The sequence below is a fragment of the Alligator sinensis genome, unplaced genomic scaffold (genome assembly GCF_000455745.1).
Source record: "Alligator sinensis unplaced genomic scaffold, ASM45574v1 scaffold301_1, whole genome shotgun sequence".
Classification (NCBI taxonomy): Eukaryota; Metazoa; Chordata; order Crocodylia; family Alligatoridae; genus Alligator; species Alligator sinensis.
In genome coordinates, this window is record NW_005842035.1 from 770,603 (window position 1) to 791,254 (window position 20,652).

Genomic DNA, 20,652 nt, shown 5'->3' on the forward strand with positions numbered 1-20,652 from the left:
CCTGCCTATGCAGGGGGTCGGACTCGATGATCTATTGAGGTCCCTTCCCACCCTAACATCTATGAATCTATGAACAACCCCCAACACCCACCCACAAACCCCACACAAATACCCACACCCCTCCACAGCCTTTCACAACCCCTCACACAAACCCCACACCCACATACTCCCATACCCACAACCCCCCCACTACAAACCCCACACCCTTCCCACACCACGTCCTGGTGCATGGGGGGAGCTACTGACGGGAGGGAGCAAGTGAGGGGGTAAGCAGGGAGCGAGGGGCACTGGCAGGGCTGGGGGGGCTGTGGCTTGGGAGTGAGGGGCACTGGCATATCAGGGCTACTCAGCACCACAAAGCGGAGGGGGCGAGAACCAACCGCAGCTGGACCCGTGTCCTGGTAAGTGGGGGGGGGGGGGGGGGGGGGGGGCGCAAGGCAAGGGGGCTCCGTTCCATCCCACTATCCCCCTAGCTCTGGCCATTCAAAGCAGCCGGCAATGCTCTCTCCTTTCCCCTCCTTCTCCTGCTGATAGCCCCGCTCCTGTGTGAAAAATTAACCCTAGAAGGAACACAAGTTTCATAGATTTCACAGACATTAAGGCTGGATCGTGGCCTTTCATTTTCATCACAAATTTTGGGGTTCTAGTAAGAGAATTTGCAATTTTTATCAGGGAATTCTGATTTTTAAACAGAGAAAACCAGAATCCCCAAAGATCACCAGTGTCACTAATCAGTACACACATCCCCTGCAACTGGGCTCCACGCACCCACTGAGCTCCACTCCACCCCCTCGCCTGGCATCACCGATACCAAGGCCGGACAACAACACGTGTCGTCCCATTCTGCTAATCGTTAGTGAGAAGTTAGGGTCGCTCTAACAGGCGTCAGGGCAGTTCTAGGCCCTACCCAGATCCCCGAGTCCTCTTCCGGTATTTCTGATTTATAATCATAACAGGGAAAAAGCCATTTTCACTCGTTCCTCTCTCCCCACCTAATACAGGAAAAACCCACCACAACCCCCGGAGAAGCCAACAGCTTTGCAACAGGGAACACAACCGCTGCCCCAGCACGGACCCAGATGAAGCAAGGCTGAGAAAATCCCCTTTCCCCGAGTTACAGCGTCAGCCCTGTGCAAAACGCAGACAGGACAGCGTTTGGTTTGCTTTCCTTCGCTTTTCCTTTTCCAAGCCTGGAAGCATCCCCCTAAGCAATGCTGCACCAGGCTGAAGCCGGCGGCTGCGACTGCCGACGTGACAGAATTTCAGTCCTCCAAGATCTCTCTTTGCAGGGCTTAACTCATCAAGGCTGTGGGGTGGGGCGCTCTGCCGTGCAGCGGGGGGGTTGCGAGCGCACACACGGATAAGGACAAAGTGAGATTAGGATATCCTAAGCATCATGTAGGCCAGTAGGTCATTTTGTTCCAAGACAGCACGGATTAAAGGATGACAGACCCCGGCTTTAGGAGAATTCACGTGACCCGGTGAGCACATTCCTCAGCTTAGATCGGTCGTTACCATCTCTCTCTCTCTCCTCGGGAAACGGAGAGGAAAGTACCGCCTAGGAAATATCTCGGTACATCACGCAGTGACCAGCCCTACTTATTCATCGCAGCCTGCCCTCCTCCAAGCCCAGTGTCTTGGAAGGAGCTCCAAACACTTTGCAAAGAGTCATATAATCCTTGCCCCCCTGCCAGCAAGGGATTAGTCCCATTGGATGGATTAAGTCATATTAACTCACACGCATTAAGTCACAGAGGACAGGAGCCCTGGCGGGAACTCAGAGCATGCCGAGGGGGAGCAGCCCTTGCTTCATAGAGCAAAATGCAAAAGAGATGTCTAGGCCCAGTTGCGCTATAGGGCTAAGGATGGGTCTGCCTTGGCTTCAGGGTGAGAAGTGCATGCTCCATGGGACATCCCATCGTTCCCAGCGTCGGCTAAATCCACGGTGGGGTGAGGAGACCAGAACTCCTGATTAGATTAGTGTCCCGGTACAAACTAGTCCAGCAGACAATGAACATGGTTGTGGGGCTGGGGAACATGACTTGTAAGGAGAGACTGAGGGAAATGGGCTGATTTAGTGTGCAGAAGAGAAGACTGAGGGGGATTGAATAGCAGCCTTCACCTCCCTGCAGGGGGGCTGCAAAGAGGATGGAGCTGGACTGGTCTCAGTGGGGGCAGGAGGCAGAAGGAGCAATGGGCTCAAGCTGCAGCAAGGGACGTTGAGGTTGGATATTAGGAAAACTTTCTCACTAGGAGGGCGGTGAAACACTGGAACAGGTCACCCAGAGAGGTGAAGGGGTCTCCATCCTTGGAGGTTTTCAAGACCCGGGTAGACAAAGTCTTGGCTGGGATGATGTAGTTGGGGCTGGTCCTGCTTGGAGCAGGGGGTTGGACTAGATGCGACCTCCTGAGCTCCCTTCAACCCTCATTTCCTATGATTCTCTCCCATGTGGTCCAGTAGTTACTCTTTACAGCATCTGATTGTTTCTGGTTACTCTTCTTTTTCTTCTTTGCATGGTGATGCTCTCCAGAAACCACCCTGGTTTTGCTTTAGAGCACATGCCACTTCATTGAGCAAACTTAACTGCCAAGGTCATTGCACGCGTACACCCTGGGAACTGATGCAACCACACGACTGCACAAAGCATGACCAGGCCCAGGTCAGGACAAGTCAGGGCCACACTTCCCAAGTGGCCTTTCCCCAGGTGTGAGGCTCGGGGGAAATTCTGAACTCTAGCAATTCTCCAGAAAGACACCAAGGAAAGCACAACCCAACGAGGTTAAAATTTAGAAATCTCCTTTTTATTCTCCAATAGTCCAGGGAACAGCAACTGTTCTTCTCATCAAAAGGGCTAGGGGGAGGGTCAGCCCTTCTCGGATCTGCAGGGAGCCCAAACATGACGGATTTATCCTCCCAACAACTTCTGGGAGGCAGGTCACTATAACCCCCATTGAAAAGCAGCGGGGCTGAGGCTCTGCAAAGTTTAAATCAGCCATTTCCACTCCAAACCCAGTCTTTGGAAAGGCTGACCCCCCCTCCTTAGCTCCCACTCAACTCACTGCCAACGACAGGAGTTTGGCGACTTCACGCACGAAGCCCACCGTTTCTTCTGTTGGGGTTACGGGAACCTCTTTGCCTCCTCACACCCGTCATTAAACCGGCATCCGTTCTCGAGAATAAATGACTGGCCTCAGGTCACAGGGGAAGCCTGTGGCGGACCCGAGAGCACGACGCCGAGGAGCTCCTGTGCAATCCCCACGCCGCAAAAGCACCCAACCTCCTCCACTTCCCCATTCTGACAGCTGCTCGATGGATGCCGTGATGAAGCAGACGCTGCAGCATCAAAACCAAGCACCGCTGAGACACCTAAATCAAGGCTGGACAGAGAAATAGCATGCAAGCATGAAGGAAGAGTCTGAAACCCAACACGCTTCAAATGCCCAGAGCTTCCAGGCCCATTTCAATCCGGGATGCTGCGTCTCTCCACCGAGCTGCTCCTCGATGAGCGTTGCTAACAGGCTGCAGCGATTCATCGCGACTCCCTTCCTCCCTGCTCCATGGTCCGTCCCGCGCAGGATGAAAGCGGGCAGGAGCTCCCAAGCAGCTGAGTTGGTGGACGTTTCTCCCAAATTAAACAAACCAGAGCTTGCCTCCAGCCCAAGGTGCTTGCATGGCCTGTGACAGCCAGGAAAGAGCCACGTTCCTGACACCAAGGTGGCAACAGCCAGAGGGTTTTTGAAAGGGCATCTATGCAAGGACCCCAACACAATCACCACTTGCATTCACATAGTTAAACCCCGATGGAGGGTTTCACTCCCACCTCCCCACAACGCATGGACATGCCATGGTTTGTACCCAACTACAGAGTTTCAATGCCCTGGCCTCTGCTGACCACATCAGTCATCATTGTACAACACATCCACTCAGAGACGTTTTGTGAAAGGACCTCAGTCCTCATTACAATTAATTGAGCCTCCCCACCCCTCCAGGAGGTATCGATATTCCCGCTGGACAGAGCGGGTCACAAAAACTCAGAAGTGAACAGCCACGTAGGTCCAAAGTCGCACCGAGTGCCACATCCGAAGTCATACCGAGTGCCAGGAGTGCTGGCTTGCAGGTCGCCCTGCTCAAACCACAGGAGCACGATGCCTCTAATGGAAAAGAAACCATTTCCAAGCCCAGAACACACGCCTAGGACCGATTTCCCTTTTAAATCAGATACACAGGTCAAATGCATCATCCACTGATGTTAGCATGGAGCAGACTATCTCCCTAGCGCAGCACTGCATTTTCTGACAACGGGGTCATCTGCGGTCGATGCAAACGCTGCATCCTTCCTGAGCACTCGCTGAAGGGGGAAGCTGGGGTGCTGCTTTTTGTTCAATAAACCAAGCATTTCAGTGGATGGTAGAGGCGCTTCTGAAAGCTGCAGCGAAGCTAAACCACCCTGCCGCTCCACTTACCTACCGTTCTGCTGTTTCTCTTGCAAAGCAAAGGGAGCCACAAGCACTGAGCAACGAGAGTTCATGAGAACCTAAAACCAGCGTTACACAATCATCGATAACTGTGGCTCCGAATCTTCTGAGGTTTATACGGGCCCCAAAACTTGACAGCATGGATGAAGTGAACCCAGGCACTGCATACTAGGGGTGACAATATTCCCCCTGCAATCCCAATACACAGGTTTGCTATTGCATGCCGCTTGCCTGGAACGCCTGCATACCTGGTATACCGAACGGGACTCTTTTCATTACACAAAAAAATGACTATCCTGGAATAGCCAAAACTGACCCCGCAAAGCATGGGCTTACCTAATAGCCAGGCACCGATAAACCAGCTCTTGGGCTGTATGCTCTATCAACGAGGTTTTGACCGCAGCCCAGGCTGGGGATGGAGACTGGGCTGTGCCAGTGCTCCTGTTGGGACCTCAAGCTAGAGGGTCCTGGATAAGTGTCTTGCCCCTCCACTCGGGGTCAGACCGACACCATATGTCAGGTAAGGCAGGGATTTTACCCTCTGGCCAGACTGGCACGGACTGGGAGGAAAGGGGGTGCCTTCCCCTGTAGTAGGAGACGTGGCCCTCGATACCCAAGATCTCTTGAGTGTATATTAACAACCTGCTATAGAGGCATGACGTGGGCTATGGTGGTCCCCCTGTGTTACCTGTGACACGTTCAAATATTATGTCTTGAGTTCAAGTTGATGGTCATTTTATTAAGAGGTTAGATTATAGACTGGCATCCAGGTTGCAACCATATTGGTCTAAAGGAAAAGGCCATAGAGGGAAAAGGCAAATCAGGACTGGTAGTAGAGATGATATCTTTTATTAAACCAAATTATACACACACATACACATATACATATATATACATATACACACACACACACACACAAAGATTAGATTATAGATTTGCATGGGATCATTTAGGATAGGGCTGATCCTGCCTCAGGCAGGGGGTTGGACTAGATGGGACCTTTAGCAATCCCTTCCAGCCCCACTTCTCTAGGATTATCGCATTGCCTTTGCGAGTCTTTACAGACATCCATCACCCCTATATCTAATCAGCTTCCATGGGAATCGATCCCAATCATGAAATCCTCTAGAAAAACAAAACACAGACGGCAGCAGAAGAAGTCCATGCCCAGCTGTTTGCACGATTCAGCCCAGGTGTTTCGCCAAGCCTGACACAGGCTTGGGGGTCGGACTCGATGATCTGTTGAGGTCCCTTCTGTCCCTAGCATCTATGAATCTATGAATTGCAAAGCTTCTTCTAAAAATGCTAGCATTGCTTCCAGGACACCTTCACTAAGGCCTTGCTCAGCATGCATCCCAAAGGAAATCCATGGCACCACCTTCGCAGCAGAGGACCAAGATTTTGCAAAGGAAGTTGGGCCTTTGGATGCATTGTGTTTAGCAGCCCAGCCTGAGTAGGGTTAGGCATCAACATGCCCCACAAGCTAATTTTGAACAGTACAGCAATGATTTCTATCTGAAGAGCAACCCTCTCCCCAGGTTTCGGATGCAGTGCCGTTTCACCCTAGTCTGCGTAGCATTTGGCCCTGCCCTCGTGGCCACGGCAGAATTGCACCGCGCAACGCGGCTCACATCTGTCACGCTGGATTCGTGAGCTGAAGGTCAGGAGGGATTATTAGATCGTCTGGTGTGACTTCCCAGATCTTGCAGGTCATTGCACTCTACCCAGCTGCCCCTGCGCTGAGCCCAAAAAAACGTGTGTTAAGCGGAGGCACAACATCCAGACAGGCATCCATCCATCCAGCCTGCATTTTAGGACATTGCAATATGGAGAGTCCACCGTCTCCCTTAGTCATTTGTTCCAGCAGTTAATCGCGCTTGCTGTTAAAAAATTAATGCCTAATTACTCATTTGAATTTGTCTGGCTTCAGCTTCCAGCCTTGAGTTCCTGTTGTGTTGCCTCTTAGTACCTGCAGTTCTTTGGCTGTGATGCTGCCTACCTGCAAAAGCATGACAGTCACCAAACCATTGATTCATAGGGCTGGAAGGTCCCTCTAGGGTCATCTTTTCCAGCCCCCACTGCTCCTAAACCACCCCAGACAGAGGCACATCCCGCCTCTTCTTCAAAACCTCACCTCCCCTGGCCTTTCGCTGTCCTGTGGCTTTGACAGTGAGGAAGGTCCTCCAGAGATCAAGTCCTCCTTCAACTTCCCCTGCTTTCCACTAAACCAAACAAGCTCCTTTCAAGCTTCTCAAATAGGTTTCTTGGCTCTTTTCTGTATCCCTGCCTATTCTTCAACCATCCCTTTAAACCATGCACACCAGCACGAGGTAGCATCACGTCCGGACCCCAGCCTTTTATCCAGAATCCTAAAAACACATCCACTCCAGCCCCTCGCACGCCGCAGCCACGAAGCAAAAAACCACCCTTCAATGAGCCACAGTTAAAAGGCAGGAGAGACCACGGCAGTGCCAATGGCCTTCTGCTGCAATGATGGGAATCGCCGATTAATATATCCTCAGAAGATCCTGGAAAGAGGACCATGACTAACTCTACAGAGGATGGCAACCATCCTCCAGTGAGCACATGCACGTGCATACGCACGTATGCATGCGCGCGCACATGTGCATACGCACGTATGCATGCACGTACATGTACAAGTACATGCATGCATGCGCGCACACACTTCTTGTCCATCTGACCCAAGAGAAAACTCTTTCCTGACACTCAATGCAGTGATCGGTTTGACCCCGAGTAGATGAGCAAGCCCCTTCAGCCAGGTACCTGAAAGGCTTCTAAGTACCAGCAGGCCCATCAAACTCCCACCATCCAGCATTTCTGAAGAAAGTGGGGGAAAAAACCCTACACAGCCTTCCTAAATGGAGCATGTTCCTTCCTTGGCCCCTAGACTGGACTAGCAAAAGCTCTGGACACAATGCCCAAGGACCTCCTGCATGGAGCATGACCCCATCATCCATCTCACCAATACAGTATTCAGACATAACCCCCTGCTCCTATTCCTCTCCATGTCTACACACACCCCCCGGCCGGTATTAGCCCTTTTGGTCTCAGCATCACCCCAGGATCTCCCACCGAGTTGCTTGTCCATCATGACCCCTGCAAACCTTTCCAGACTCAGTGCAGCCCCTTCCCTGTTCGTGATGTCAGCCTTTGCCTTTAGCTGCCTTAAAACACATCAGCTCGCTCTTCTTCCCACCTGACCACAGGAGGAAGCTGCGTGTGCACGGGAGTGCTTGGCTTGGGGATGGGTTGGCTTTATCGTTCTTCTTTATTTATTCAGCGGACCAGCAAAGGCAGGCCAGAGAAGTGCATTTGCATTCGGAGCATGGGGTGGGGACCTTTCGTGGGCTCAAATGACTCCCTGAGAAAGCTGTACCGCCCGCGCAGGCGAACTTTATCCATCCCCATGTCAGATTGATCCAGAACAACTAGCATCCCTTTCTTGCAACGAGAAGCCACTTCCTATGGCGAGCTACTGAGGTGTAACCAGATCGACAAGATTTGTAGGTCAGCTCCTCGTCTGAAATTTCCACTTCTCATTTGCCGCTCGTACATTATTTACCGTCACAAAGAGCCGGGGGGGGGCAACAAGGCCGGGACAAGCTCCCAAAACGGGGGACACGCACCATCAACCATGACCCCCATGTTAGAGTCGCACCACGTTCATTATTTAGCCCCGGGTTTTATTTGGTGCCGTCCATCGGAGGAAGGTGCCCGGAGGAAGCCAAGGGAGGGAGGGAGCAGAGCAGCCACCTTGCATCGGCAGGTAAAGAGAAATGATGGAAAGCGTTGGACATTATGAGGCCACGGACCATCAACTCAATTGAATGCGATGGTTACACGGCAAAGGGCAGGGGAAAAGGAAAAACCCGGTGGAGGAAAAGATGCTAGGCTCTCAAAATACACCGCGCGCAGGGAGCCGGCACAACTGACTGCGGGCATTAAGATCAAAATCATCTCCCAGCAAAACCCAGATATTCAACAGCAGAAACCACCAGCACAACACCCCCCCCCCCCCCCCACAAACCAAACCCAACTCTTCCCCAGCACAACCCAAGACAGCAACGATTTCCGGGGACGGAGGCTGGGGCGCGGCTGATAAAAGCCATCTGTGCGCGTTGCTCCCTTTCTTCATCAAAATCCATTTTCTGTCCTCAAAATGAGAACCGCCTCTTCCTCCCCCAGCACACAACCGAACCGTGCCGGCGGCACCCGATTAAAGCCCCCGTGGGAAAGTGCCCTGTCAAAATTCCTGATTTTCCAACCAAACCCACACAGCAAACCAGGGAATTTAAGACATTTTGTGGCTTCTTCAAAAGAAACCAGAACATTTTGGTGAGTTGTTGAAAAATGGGAGGGGGCAGGGAAAGAAACAGGAAGCGAGATTTTTTTTTTTTCTTCTTCTTTACTTTCTAAATGTTTCATGGAAAATATTTACCCTTCTCCAACCCGCTCTGGTTTTGCCTTCTGCATAGCACCAGGAGTGCTGCCTGTGTTCGCTAATAGCTGGGGGGAGTATTTTGACAGTTTTATATCACACCAGCAATTGTAACACCCTCTTCCCAAGCTCAAAGTAATTCCCCTGATCATTTTAATTTTTTTTTTCCATGTGGCTACCCATTTCCCCCACTCCCCCATGCATTACTAATCAGTGGGTTGAGAGTAACACATCGTTCAGGGCTGGGAGGAGGAATTATTTATATTGTCTCGTTTTCACAAGGCAAAAAAACCAGAGCATTTCTCTCTCCCCTTCCAGATCGGCTGCTAGCGTGCCCTCCCTCGGCTGTCAGCTCGGCGGCAAAGCCCACGAAACGTTGTTTTTGTGTAGGTCCTACATAATCCGCAGCTGTTTCCTCCTCCCTCACCCACTTCTGCGCACATGCACACATCATGGTAAAGGAGCGGCTGTTTTAACTTGGACTTTTCCGTGCATATTTGCAACCCAAGGGACTTTAAAAGGTTTGCCAGCAAGCAGGCAAAGTCTCAACCCTGCACAACACAACCCCTTTGCTGCTGCTCTGCAGGACGGGTCATTTCTACACGGCGTGGCATGGTCCGATCCTGTGGGAACCGGCCCACCGAAATGGCTGGCACAAAATCACGCCCCGAGCATCTGTCACTTTTCAGCTCAGGGGTGCTGCTGCAGCCAAGGCTGGAGATTTGAACTGGGCTGTGCCAATGCTCCTGCTGGGATTGAAAGCCGGAGGGTCCTAGCTAGTGGGTCTCGCCCCTTGGCTCAGGGTCAGATGGACGCCACGTTTGGGGTGGGATGGTACCCCATGGTCAGACTGGTACGGGGTAGCAGGGTTTGCCTTCCCCTGCAGTGGGGGGCACGACCTCTACCTGGGATCTCGTGAGTGTGTTTTACAGAGGCAGGACGCTGGCTGCCGCGGTCCCCCTGCTTTCCTTGGGGCAGGTCTGGGACTTGTGTCTTGTGCTGACGGTAGTCGTACAAAAAAAGGGGATGATGGGTTTGTCTGGGATGGTTTGAACAGGGCTGATCCTGCCTCAGGCAGGGGGTGGACTAGATCTTCTACTCATAGAAAATGAGGGTTGGGAGGGACCTCAGGAGGTCACATCTAGTCCAACCCCTGTTCAAGGCAGGACCAGCCCCAACTACATCATCCCAGACAAGGTTTTGTCTACCCGGGTCTTCAAAACCTCCACGGATGGAGACTGCACCACCTCTGTGGGTAACCTGTCCCAGTGCTTCACCACCCTCCTCGTAAGAAAGTTTTTCCTAATATCCAACCTCAACTTCCCTTGCAGCAGCTTGAGCCCATTGCTCCTCCTTCTGTCCCAAAAGGCCTCTGAAGCTCCCTTCCAGCCCTGCTTCACTATGATTTCTATGAACATAATCGTGCACAGCTATGGACTAAAGTGCAACTCTCCCCCCACTTTTAAAGGCACTTAGGCACCCATCTCCCATGGAAAATGAATAAAAAGCAGGCACCTAACTTCTTGTAGGGCGTCTCGAAGGCCCCACTAAGCTTTCCCCTCTGATCACACCTGGCTCAAAGCAACGCACAGGACCAAAACTCCCTTAATTAGAGCGTGCACAAGTTACTTGCGGGAAGATAAGCACCTGACCCCAAGAACCCCCCTTGCCAACACCAGGGCTGCGGCTTCTCTGCCACAATTACAGATGTTGGAGCTCTTAATGACGGTGCTTAGCACTGCTGCTTCCCAGCTTCAAAGAGCGAAACAGTGGTTAATTAACCTTGCCTGTGAGTGAATCTTCTCCAACATCACCCAGCCCCAGCATCTTCATCCTATGTCATACAGCACAGCTCTTGGCCCCGGTCCCCAAGTTCTCTCCTTTTCCCTTTGCAGGCAATGAGACTGCCTCCATCAGCAGCAAAAACCTTGGAGTGTTTCCAAATTCTACCTTATCCTCAGTGGAGCAAGGAAACGTTCCCGCTCCATTGTCTGCATTTCACAGCAGGGTGGGAAAGTTTCTCACCCGGACCCCTGCAATTAGTGATTACTGCCTTGAGGCCCCCTTCGCTGCAAGGCTGGAGGCCCAGGAGACGGATAAAATCCCCTACAATCGTTTCCCTGCACCAAGGACAGCATCCCACCCCGCCATTGGGCACAATGGGCCCAGCACAGGATGCTCCCGGCATCCTCCTCCTGCACGGATTACACAAAATGGTCCCTCCAAGAAACCAGTTGTGCATTAGGGTCCTACGATGTTGGGCAGGGAATATAGGGTCCTACGATGTTGAGGAGGGAAACAATCACAGGCAGAAACGTGGGACGTCCAGGTCTCCTGAGTCGCGGCCGAGGGCACCAGGATGCTGGGAATCTCACTGCCATGGCACCACTTCTACGGGCGCTTAATGAGGACTCAAGTTCCCAAGAAGAGCCGCACACCTCGACACCAACCTTGCAATCAGACCTGTGCGGGTGCCCCCCAACCCTGTCTTTGCAATGCACTCTTCTGTTTGCATGCAGTTTGCCCTTCATGAAAGGTGCCATAATAACACACCTGGAGACCACAGGTATCCAATTTAGTGACTGGCAGAACAGGGACGTCACAAGCCCAACTCAAGACAACTCCAACGTGAGCTGGAGACCTCCTCTGGAAGGAGATGGACCAGTGTGATCTCTATAAGTTTGGTGTCTTACGGTGAAAACCTGGTCAGGGCCCACTGTAATGGGGACACCATGAACCCCAGATCCCAGAGCTGGACCAGGACCCCAATTTTAGAAGAGACATCCTCTCTCTCTGGCCGCCGTCTCCCTGTTCTCTTCCAATGCACTTGACCATTCATGTTAACCATACGTATAACTTGTGCTTGCTGGAGATCCACAACATCCCAGCTTCTTCCTCGTGGGTCCCCGCTTCCGGGGGAAAAGACGCGAAGCAGAAACCACCGCTGACTCTGAATCCCGGCCAAAACTGAACTTGCCCTTTTCTGTAATTGTTTAACGAGCGTCCTTCCCACCAGGCCAAGGTTCAGAGCTTGAAGCAGGGCTGTGCATGTCATTCATGTCCTCATGAATGTTGTAAAGGGGGCCTCTGCTTTGCAAACGGGAGCGAGCAGCGTGGGCATGGGAAGCAGTAATGCACCGCTCTCAGAAGGGATGGCCCCCTCTAACCAGGAGCCAAAGGCCCCTTTCAATTTAAGGGTGAAGGAGCAGCAGAAAGAGCCTCGGGCAGGGAAAAAACTCTTCATTATGAGCTGCCAGGGAACAGGTACTTGGGGATTTACCTGATGCAAGCACTTACGGCAGAACGAGCTGTGCTGCAGTAGCACCACGGGCTCCAGCTTTGCACGGGAGGCAAGACAGGAGCACAGCAGAGACTCAGCACTCGGAGGCTGAGCCAGCAAGCTGCATCGGGAAACACCTGCGGCGGCTCTGGGAGGCACCTGACGGGCAAGAGGCAGGACCAGGGGGTATATAAACACTGCCCCGAGCCAAGAGGGCTGTCTGGTCCTGGAGGCTGCAGAGGCAAGAGCTCCAGAGCAAGGGGAATGCGGGAGCTCTCCTAGCTGGCACCGGGGCTGCCTTGAGCAAGGCAAACCGGGTGCTGGTGCCCCGCGAGGGGAAAGGGAAGCCTTGTTATGCAGGCAGACAGCCACTGCTTATGTCTGGACCCAAAGGGAGTTTAGATCGTATTTGCCAGGCTTTCAAGCGGTGGATTAGGAACAACTGAAAGGGGAGAGTGTGGATGCCACGGTGGTTTAAACCCATAGCGGGGTGCCAAAGGCACAACTATATTTAGAGTCCTGGTAGGGGCCTTGATTCAGGGCTTAGACCCAAAGGGGAGATCAAAGCCTGGAGAGAGAAGGAGGGAAAGGCTGCAGCCTAGCCTGGACGGGAGCCGGATAAGAGCCCGGGAGCCCGGTGCCCAGGGAGGGCAGAGCCGGGTCCTGCGCACGAGTGGGATAGAGACGGGGGCTGGGGGTCCAGAATGGGCTCATTGCCTGATACAGGGCAGAGACAGCCCTAGAGGGGCAGGATCCAGGCCAATGGCCTGGAGCCCCAGAAGGATGCAATCCAAGAGGACGAGACTCAGGCTGGGACCCAGAAGCCAGGCCCGGCGCTGTGGGCCTAGGCTAAGGGAACCAGCGAGAGAAAAGGGGTGGACGCCAGGAAGGCTGAGTCCTCAAAAAGGGTGTAAAAGCCTAAGGTAGCCTAGTATTAGACTGGGGCCAAGTGCCCAATGAATTAATTAACTGGCAACACCTGGGAGGCATGGGCACAGCTGTAGGGTGGGGTTCATCATCAGCCCTTAAGGCTAACAGGTGCCCTGGGAGAACTAGCCGTCATCTAGAGAAACTAGGGCTCATTCGAGGACCCATTAGGCAGCCTCCCTTCCAATGAAACCATCACATCAAGGCATGGCAGGCGAATGAGAAGAGGACGGTGCCCTAAACCTGGAGCAAGGTAAGGGTTGCACGGCCCCTGGGGGCATCCCAGCCACCCCTGGAGCCCAAACCTGGCTATACCACCTGCTCCAAAAGGGTGACCCAGGCATTCAGGCTGCCCCTAGGTCCCTGCCAGTGCACCACCAGCATCAGCTACAAGTCTGGACCCACACCCAGGTCACTGCCATGGGCACAGGGGATCTCACATCATATATATACGTGCTTTGTCTTGGGAGATAGGAGAATCCTACAAGCCCGCTGCCCCAAAAGAAATGGCTGCCACTAGCAGGTTTGTGCAGCACTGCAAACTTCCATCCCCAGGGCTAATTTCTGCCTCGAAAGGCAGCACCTCGGCAGGCCATTTTACAGGTCCAGAAGAGCTCTTAAGGCATAGCTGTAATGCTTTCCTAACACCCTTCATTCCAGTAACTGCCAGCCACAGCGGGATTTAACCTCACCACAGAGCAGGAGCTGCCGCCTGTTTGCAGTGTCAGGCTAATGGCATTCGGGAAGGCGCGTTTGCCCATGAGCTCACTGCAATCCACCCCTGTTTTCCATGAGCTGAGCAGAACAGCTTGCACCGTTACCCAATACTGCGAGCCTGGGTGACAGATAAATGCTTTCAGGAGCAGGGAGACGTCTTCATTTAAATGGCATCTGTACGGCAGGTGAAGCATCGGCTTCAGCGTCCGGCACAGTCAGGTTATCATTTTTTGAGCAGCAGACTGCAAACATGCCCTGTCACTCATCCAGTCTAGTCATGTTAAAAGGCCCCGAGCCAACAGGAGCTATGAATGGCAGGCAGGCTGGCTGGCTGCCCTGTTAAGAGGCACAGAAAAATGCAAAGCCTCATTAGAGGCCTTTTTAGTGCAAAAAAACAAGTGTAACTATTAATCCTGTCCCAGGCCCAGGGCACAACTCACGACTTTCACACGTAGGTGGCATGCAACTTGCAAGCACAGAAGCTATTGTGGAAGGCCTCCTGGGATCAGGGCACACACAGAAAAGATTAGTCCTCCGTAGTTTGGCCAGTCACTTCCCCCCGCACAGACAAGCTCTTCTTATCTATACCAACCCGAACAGAGGGACTGCATCACCTACAGACACCTCACAGCAGTGAGAGCTCCCACTCGCTCTCTTTAAATAGTTAAATAGTAGTTTAAATAGTAAATGATGAATGCCATTTACGCACCATAATGAGTGTGTGTATCACTCCTGTCCTACAAAGATCCAGAATGGTCCAATTTAAGCATTCAAAGACATGCACCCAGCCCCCAAAACATATGTTTGACTTCACACAATCGTAAAAAATGAGGTTGGGAAGGGACCTCGGGAGGTCACATCTAGTCCAACCCCTGCTCCGAGCGGGACCGGCCCCAACCACATCATCCCAGCCAAGGCTTTGTCCACCCGGGTCTTGAAAACCTCCAAGGATGGAAATTAAGGTTGTCATATTAAGAGCAAAAACATTCCTAACACATTTGGAGTGCTTTCCACCAAAATCAGAGGCTCTCGAGCCAGTTGGCATTCCCAAGATTTTCTACCCCAGCTAGAACTATACTGGAGGTGACAATCTCAGGTCTCTTAAAATAAAGTCACAGGATACTGGGAGTTGGGGTTATACAGACGTGGCAGGACCAGCAGTAACATCATGAGAGATGCCAGCCCTGAAAGCACCATGCCAATAGGAAAAGTCTCAGTTTAAGACTCTAATGAAATTCTAGTTTGCTCGTTACTATTTATGAACCAAAGGCCTCAGTTTAGGCAAAGTCTTAAAAAGTACGTGCAAAAGCCCCACCAGCTCCAACAGACCTTGAGCACTGCCTCACCAGCCCGTCTGCAAGAGAGAGGTTATCCTGACCGAGGGCCTTCCTTTCCTTTCTCCAAATTTGGCTTTGGTAGGGAAACGGTGGGAAATGAAGTCAGCTCCACTTCTGTTTATATTCTGTTTCGGTTCTGGAGTCTCCCCGCCGGCGTGCGGGCGCTGGCACGTGGCACGGGAACGCTGAGAAGCAGGCGGGTTTTCCCCGACATTTTCCAGAATGACATTACAGGGTTGATGCTGTTTCTTTTGGGTTTGACACTGTAGCTTGTTTCTTTGTTGTTTTTACAAAAAAAAGGTGTAAAGTGGGGGCCCAGCTTCAGTGAAAGCTATTCTAAGCACAGAGCTGGCTAACATTTTCCTCCCGAGAGCACCAATTTGTTAACCCGAGCCAGCTCGTGGTACCTACCGAGAGATCCACGCGTGCAAACGCATACCTACATGTGCATGCACCATCTCCCATGCATAGATAGCGAGATAGACATAACTGATACAACAGTCATACAAACCAGAGGAGGAGGACTAAAGTGCTATCTTTGCATGAAGTGGTTTAGGGTTACTGGGCTGGGAGGAAACAAAGAGACATCCTGTTTACAGGCTGTAGGACCGGAGTGGATAAACAAGGACAGGCACACAGCACCTCGTTTCAAAGGGTGGAAAAAGAGAGACTTAACGGGTCGCAGAATAATTAAATATCTGTTATGGTACGTGCCTGAAAGTGAAACACAAAACTGCCAATGCCATTTCCTTGCTTATCGCGTCCCCTCCCCTCCTACAACACCCGAGAGCCCGGGTTACATCATGTGCTTCGAGAGCCGGGGAATGTACAGTATGTACTGTAGTCCTAGCAGCTGCGCCCAGGCTCTCGCATGGAAAGGCTGAGGCTGGCGAGGACAGAGATGACAACACCGCGGGTCTGTTATCGAAGTGTCCTCATTGTCCCCTTTCCCCACACCCACCCTTTTACTCATCTTTCACGCTGATGTTTTGGCTGCTTCCTGACAACCCATGACACTAAACCCGAGCTATTTTTCCACCCCGCTATTCTTCCACTGACGCCCACGGGCCTGAAGCTTTCTATGTATTTGGGTTTAATCCATTCGCGCTGTCATGCTGGGTCATGCTGCTGCTTCGGCGCTTGCGGGGTCAGGCTCCTTTAGCAGCGTCTGATAACACGAGAAAGAGGACAGGTCGCGGCGGGAGGTCTTTAGGTCAGTAAAACTCACCTCGCTTCGGAGAGCATCCCACCCACGTCTGGATGATCTTCCCTGCCTCTTGCTTTGCAAAAGGTTAACTGCACCAGGAAGAAAAATAAGAGCAAATCAAGAGGCAAGGAGCTGCCCTCAGACAACGCAGGGCACCTTCTCTGCAATGCAGGGCTCGGGAGGTTGTTTAGCATCCGCAGGGAGCACAGACCTGGAAGGATATTCCCGGGACTTCGAGGTCAGTCCCTTGCCCCAGCAGGCCACGAGGCCCATCAGAAATGCATCGTGCTGCGTCTCAAGCTGCTTATAAGCCCACTGCTCTGGTGCTCAACTCTTCCAGGACTGGGCTATTCGGAGAGAAAGGATGGCAGTGAGCTGCAGGGCCTTTATTTTCTCCTGGGTCAGCATAACCACACTGCATTGCACGGGAAACACTGGGAAAAAGAGCCTCTCGGGGAAGACCGCACTCGAACCAACAAATGCCGCCAGCACTCAATAGTCCAGGGTCGCTCAAGCATCCTCAGAGATGTCCAGACACCGGACCCAGGAGTCACCAGGCCCAGGCCAATCTGACATGCAGCCTGAATACAGGGGTGGACCAGAAGAAAGCACAACACAGACCTTAACGTGGGAGATTTCCTACCAAGGAAAGTGGTAGAAACTGCTGCCTTGGAGAGAGGCCTGAAATGGCTAGAGCCAAGAGAGCTAAAAGTTCATCTAGCACCAATGCACCAGCCATGATAACATCCTGCCCCGCGTCTCTTGAGACGCATTTAAGAATAAAAAAAATCAATGCCCCACTGAAGCAGCAATGCATGCAGTCTCCTGGGTGCATCTTTTATTCATTTCCCCATGTTCTCCCATTAGCCCTTTCTCCCTACCCTCAATCCAGGACTCATAAAAGGCTCCTACAGGATGTCTGAATCAATGTACAAAGCTTTCTCTTCATGGGGGAGATCCCAGGCTCCCCTCCTTGCAAGACGACGCTGATGCCACTTCCCAGGTTCTTGCTCCTTTTTGACACCCGGTAGCAACTTGAAACGGATGCGCTGGGGTCGGACGCACCTTCTGCCAGCTCTGCTTTTGCGTGTGCTTCTCTCGGAGCCCCTTTCACGCACTAGGACGCCGGCGTGCTACAAGCCGTGACAGCAAAGAGCAAAATGTGGCCCCTACACCTCAAACTGCCTCCATGCTAAAAGAGCCCACCCAGAGTTGGCCAAGTTGCAAGCTGTGAACCATCACCGCTGGCACACGCGCAGCAGAGCTTGCTGGAGACGATGCCAAAAGATCGTAAAGCAGCCACGCATCTTTGCAGAGAGATCAGAAACAGGTCCTGCCTGTACACCTGCTAATGCAATGTCTCCCGAGGCCTATGAAAGGTGGCAGGGTTTGGACACGAAGCCATGGGCTGAGAATCGGGAGACCAGGAGTCTAGTGCCCGCTAGGAAGTCTTCAGCAAATTGCATTCCTTTCAACACTTCCGGCCTACGTGAACCGTAAGCGCTTCAAGGTACAGGCTAACCCATACTCCGATGCATGGAAACTGGGCTGATTTAGCCCGGAGAAGAGAAGACCAAGAGGGGATCGAATAGCAGCCTTCACCTCCCTGCAAGGGGAGCTGCAAAGAGGATGGAGCTGGGCTGGTCTCAGTGGGGGCAGACGACAAAAGGAGCAATGGGCTCAAGCTGCAGCAAGGGAGGCTGAGGTTAGATACCAGGAAAAACTCTCTCACCAGAGGGGTAGTAAAACAGGTTACCCAGAGAGGTGGTGGGAAGTTCAGAAGTTTTGCATCTTTGGAAGTTCTCCATCCTTGGAGGTTTTGAAGCCCCGGCTAGACAAAGCCTTGGCTGGGATGATGTGGTTGGGGCTGGTCCTGCTTTGGACTAGATGTGACCTCCTGAGGTCCCTCCCAACCCTCATGGTCTATGTTGCTGTGCCTCGAAGGGCATGCCAGCACTGCCTCCTGCACGGGTCTGGGGGCAGCTCTGAGAAGCAAGCCTCGCCTCCTCCATGGACCCGCTCGGCCCACTCCCAGACCCACGAAACCAGCAGAGAGGACACGTCAGGAGCTGAGCGCACCCCTGGGTCCTGAGCTCTGCGGCTGACCGCAGCCGCTCGGACCCACACCCCAGCCGCCTACTCTGTCCGATTTTAGGTTGAGACTTAGAGGGTCCTTTCCCCACTGATGGACCCAGGCTTTGCCCACAGAAGACAGGGAGGACCCATGTTCAGCCCTGTCACACACAATATGGAGCAGGAGACGGCGGCGTGAAGGGGTGAAGCCACGATGGTGGGGATTCCTTGGGTTCACGGCCGTTTCCTAATGCAGCAGCCCGGCCTCCAGGCTCCTATTCATGTGGATGGGACGAGAAGCCTAGCTGAACCGGACCCCAACCCGAGCGGGTCTCTCTGCTACCGCCGCAGGAGGAAAACCCGTGCCATGACTCTCACACTCCCCTTCCAGCCCCGGTCTCCTGAAGGAAGTTCATTGAGACCGAAAGCAGGAGCTTGCAGGGAGGAATGACAGCTGCTGCCTGAGCGGATGTGTGAAAAATTCCTGACAGGCAGAAATAATGCACCTCGCACGTCTTCTGGTGGGATCGAAGCAATAAATAATCTAATGGAAGACTGACGCGGGGAGTAATAATACTGTGTTCCCTTTGCAGACGCCGCTCCCCCTCCGGATGACATCTGTCACGGCGTGGATGTTCCTAGAACAGGGAGATATTTTTAAATCTCTCGAAGTGGCTAGAAACTGCGAGTTTGTCAGCCAAAATCCCAGCCACTGATGCGTTTATATATAGACCTGTCCAGATATAGATAGTGCAGACAGATAAGCAGCCTCGAGCTATGGCGTGTGTACGGAGCTGTTGTGCCGGCCGATCTCAAAACACTTGGCAAAGACTGCTTGGCCCAGGTCACCCTACTCCACGCGTCCCTCCACTTCTCCCTGTCCAAGCTCGCTTTCGGGGCTCTTCCTCTTCCACCTTATCCGCTCATCTTCTCTTCCTCTTTCGGCTGTGCAGCCCTTCCTGGCTTCAATGGCCTGCCCGTGCGTTTCTCCCACCTCCTGCATCCAGAAAACCCACTCCTGAATTTACCCGTCAGTTCTCCTGCTTGGGACTTGTCCTCTTTGAAGAGGGCTGCAAGCACTGGTCAATGAACCCGTCTGGATTCACGCCATGTAGGAGCCCAGGCCCACAGTGCATCCCTTGGTAAAAGTTAGGAGCAAGTGGAAGCATCGCCTAATAATAGAGAAAAGGGTTATTAGCAACCACAGTTGAGTTTTGGATGCCAGAACTGCTATGGTCTCTTCCTGAAGCCTCCACTGCTGCCGAGCCCTCCTTGCTGCAAAGCATTACATGAGAAAATATAATGATTTTTTTTTGCAAGACTCTAACGTGTCTCAGCCTTTGCAACCCAGAGAGCTGCAGCCTTCAGACCCAAGTTGATGCTTAAGCCCTTGATAGAGTTATCTACCTAATAATAACCCTAAAGAGTGCTCTGCGCTTGGCAGCGGGCCAGACCACACGCTGCTTTGCTGCAGTTTATTTTGTATTTTTGTCAGACGTGGAAACGTTGACTCGAGGAAATTCAGTGTCTTCCGTGAAAACTGTCAGCTCAGACTTTTTTTTTCTCTCTCTTTGTTTTTGAGGAAATGATTTGTGGGAGGGGGAAGAAGGAGGGCGAAGAGGGAGGAGGGAAAAAGTCAGGTGGCTTCTTGTTCCCTTACTTGGTTTCTACTCTTCCCATCGCCAATCGCTGGGAAAGAGGCTGGCCCTTGCGGTGGAAGCAAGGCTGCCCGCCCTCCGTCCAGCGTGGAGGAAGCAATTGCTTGCATTGACTCCACCGGCTTAACACGGGCTTTATTCAAGACTGTGCAGAAAGGGACGTGGAGACAAATAAGCAGGGACTCATGCATTTTTGTAGGATGAATTCAGGGCACTTGAGCAAAGCAGGGCGTCCACTGTCGAGGGCTGCTCTCAGGGGCGAGGGGTCCAGCATCGGGGGGGGTCTGCTGGGGAAAGACGGCCCCGGCAGAAAGGACGGGTTGCTCCAGCGCTTCGGAGGTTCGGCACACTTCGAACCTGAGGACCGAGGGCGGCTCCGCAAGCTGCACGTCGGGAAGGAGCAGGGCCTCGGTGCCGAGCTTTCAACGGGCCACGGGCCACGAGTGCAGAACGGCCACCGTCCACGGACAGGAAAGGGGCCTCGACCTTGAGAGCGGCTACGGCGTGGATCCACGCGG

General features: G+C 52.7%; 1 protein-coding gene across 21 annotated transcripts in view; it reads right to left on the bottom strand.

The window, feature by feature from the left end:
* Positions 1 to 20,652, bottom strand: part of LPP (LIM domain containing preferred translocation partner in lipoma) — a 432,466-nt gene that overhangs the window by 363,292 nt on the left and 48,522 nt on the right. Inside the window, exon 1 of one of the 21 annotated variants that reach the window (XM_025202689.1) lies at positions 15,189 to 16,049. The exons of the other annotated variants lie outside the window; for them this stretch is intronic. The gene's annotated coding sequence lies outside the window, so the exon portion shown is untranslated. Of the gene's footprint in view, positions 1 to 15,188; positions 16,050 to 20,652 lie in introns of those variants that run through there. 21 annotated transcript variants of the gene reach the window in all.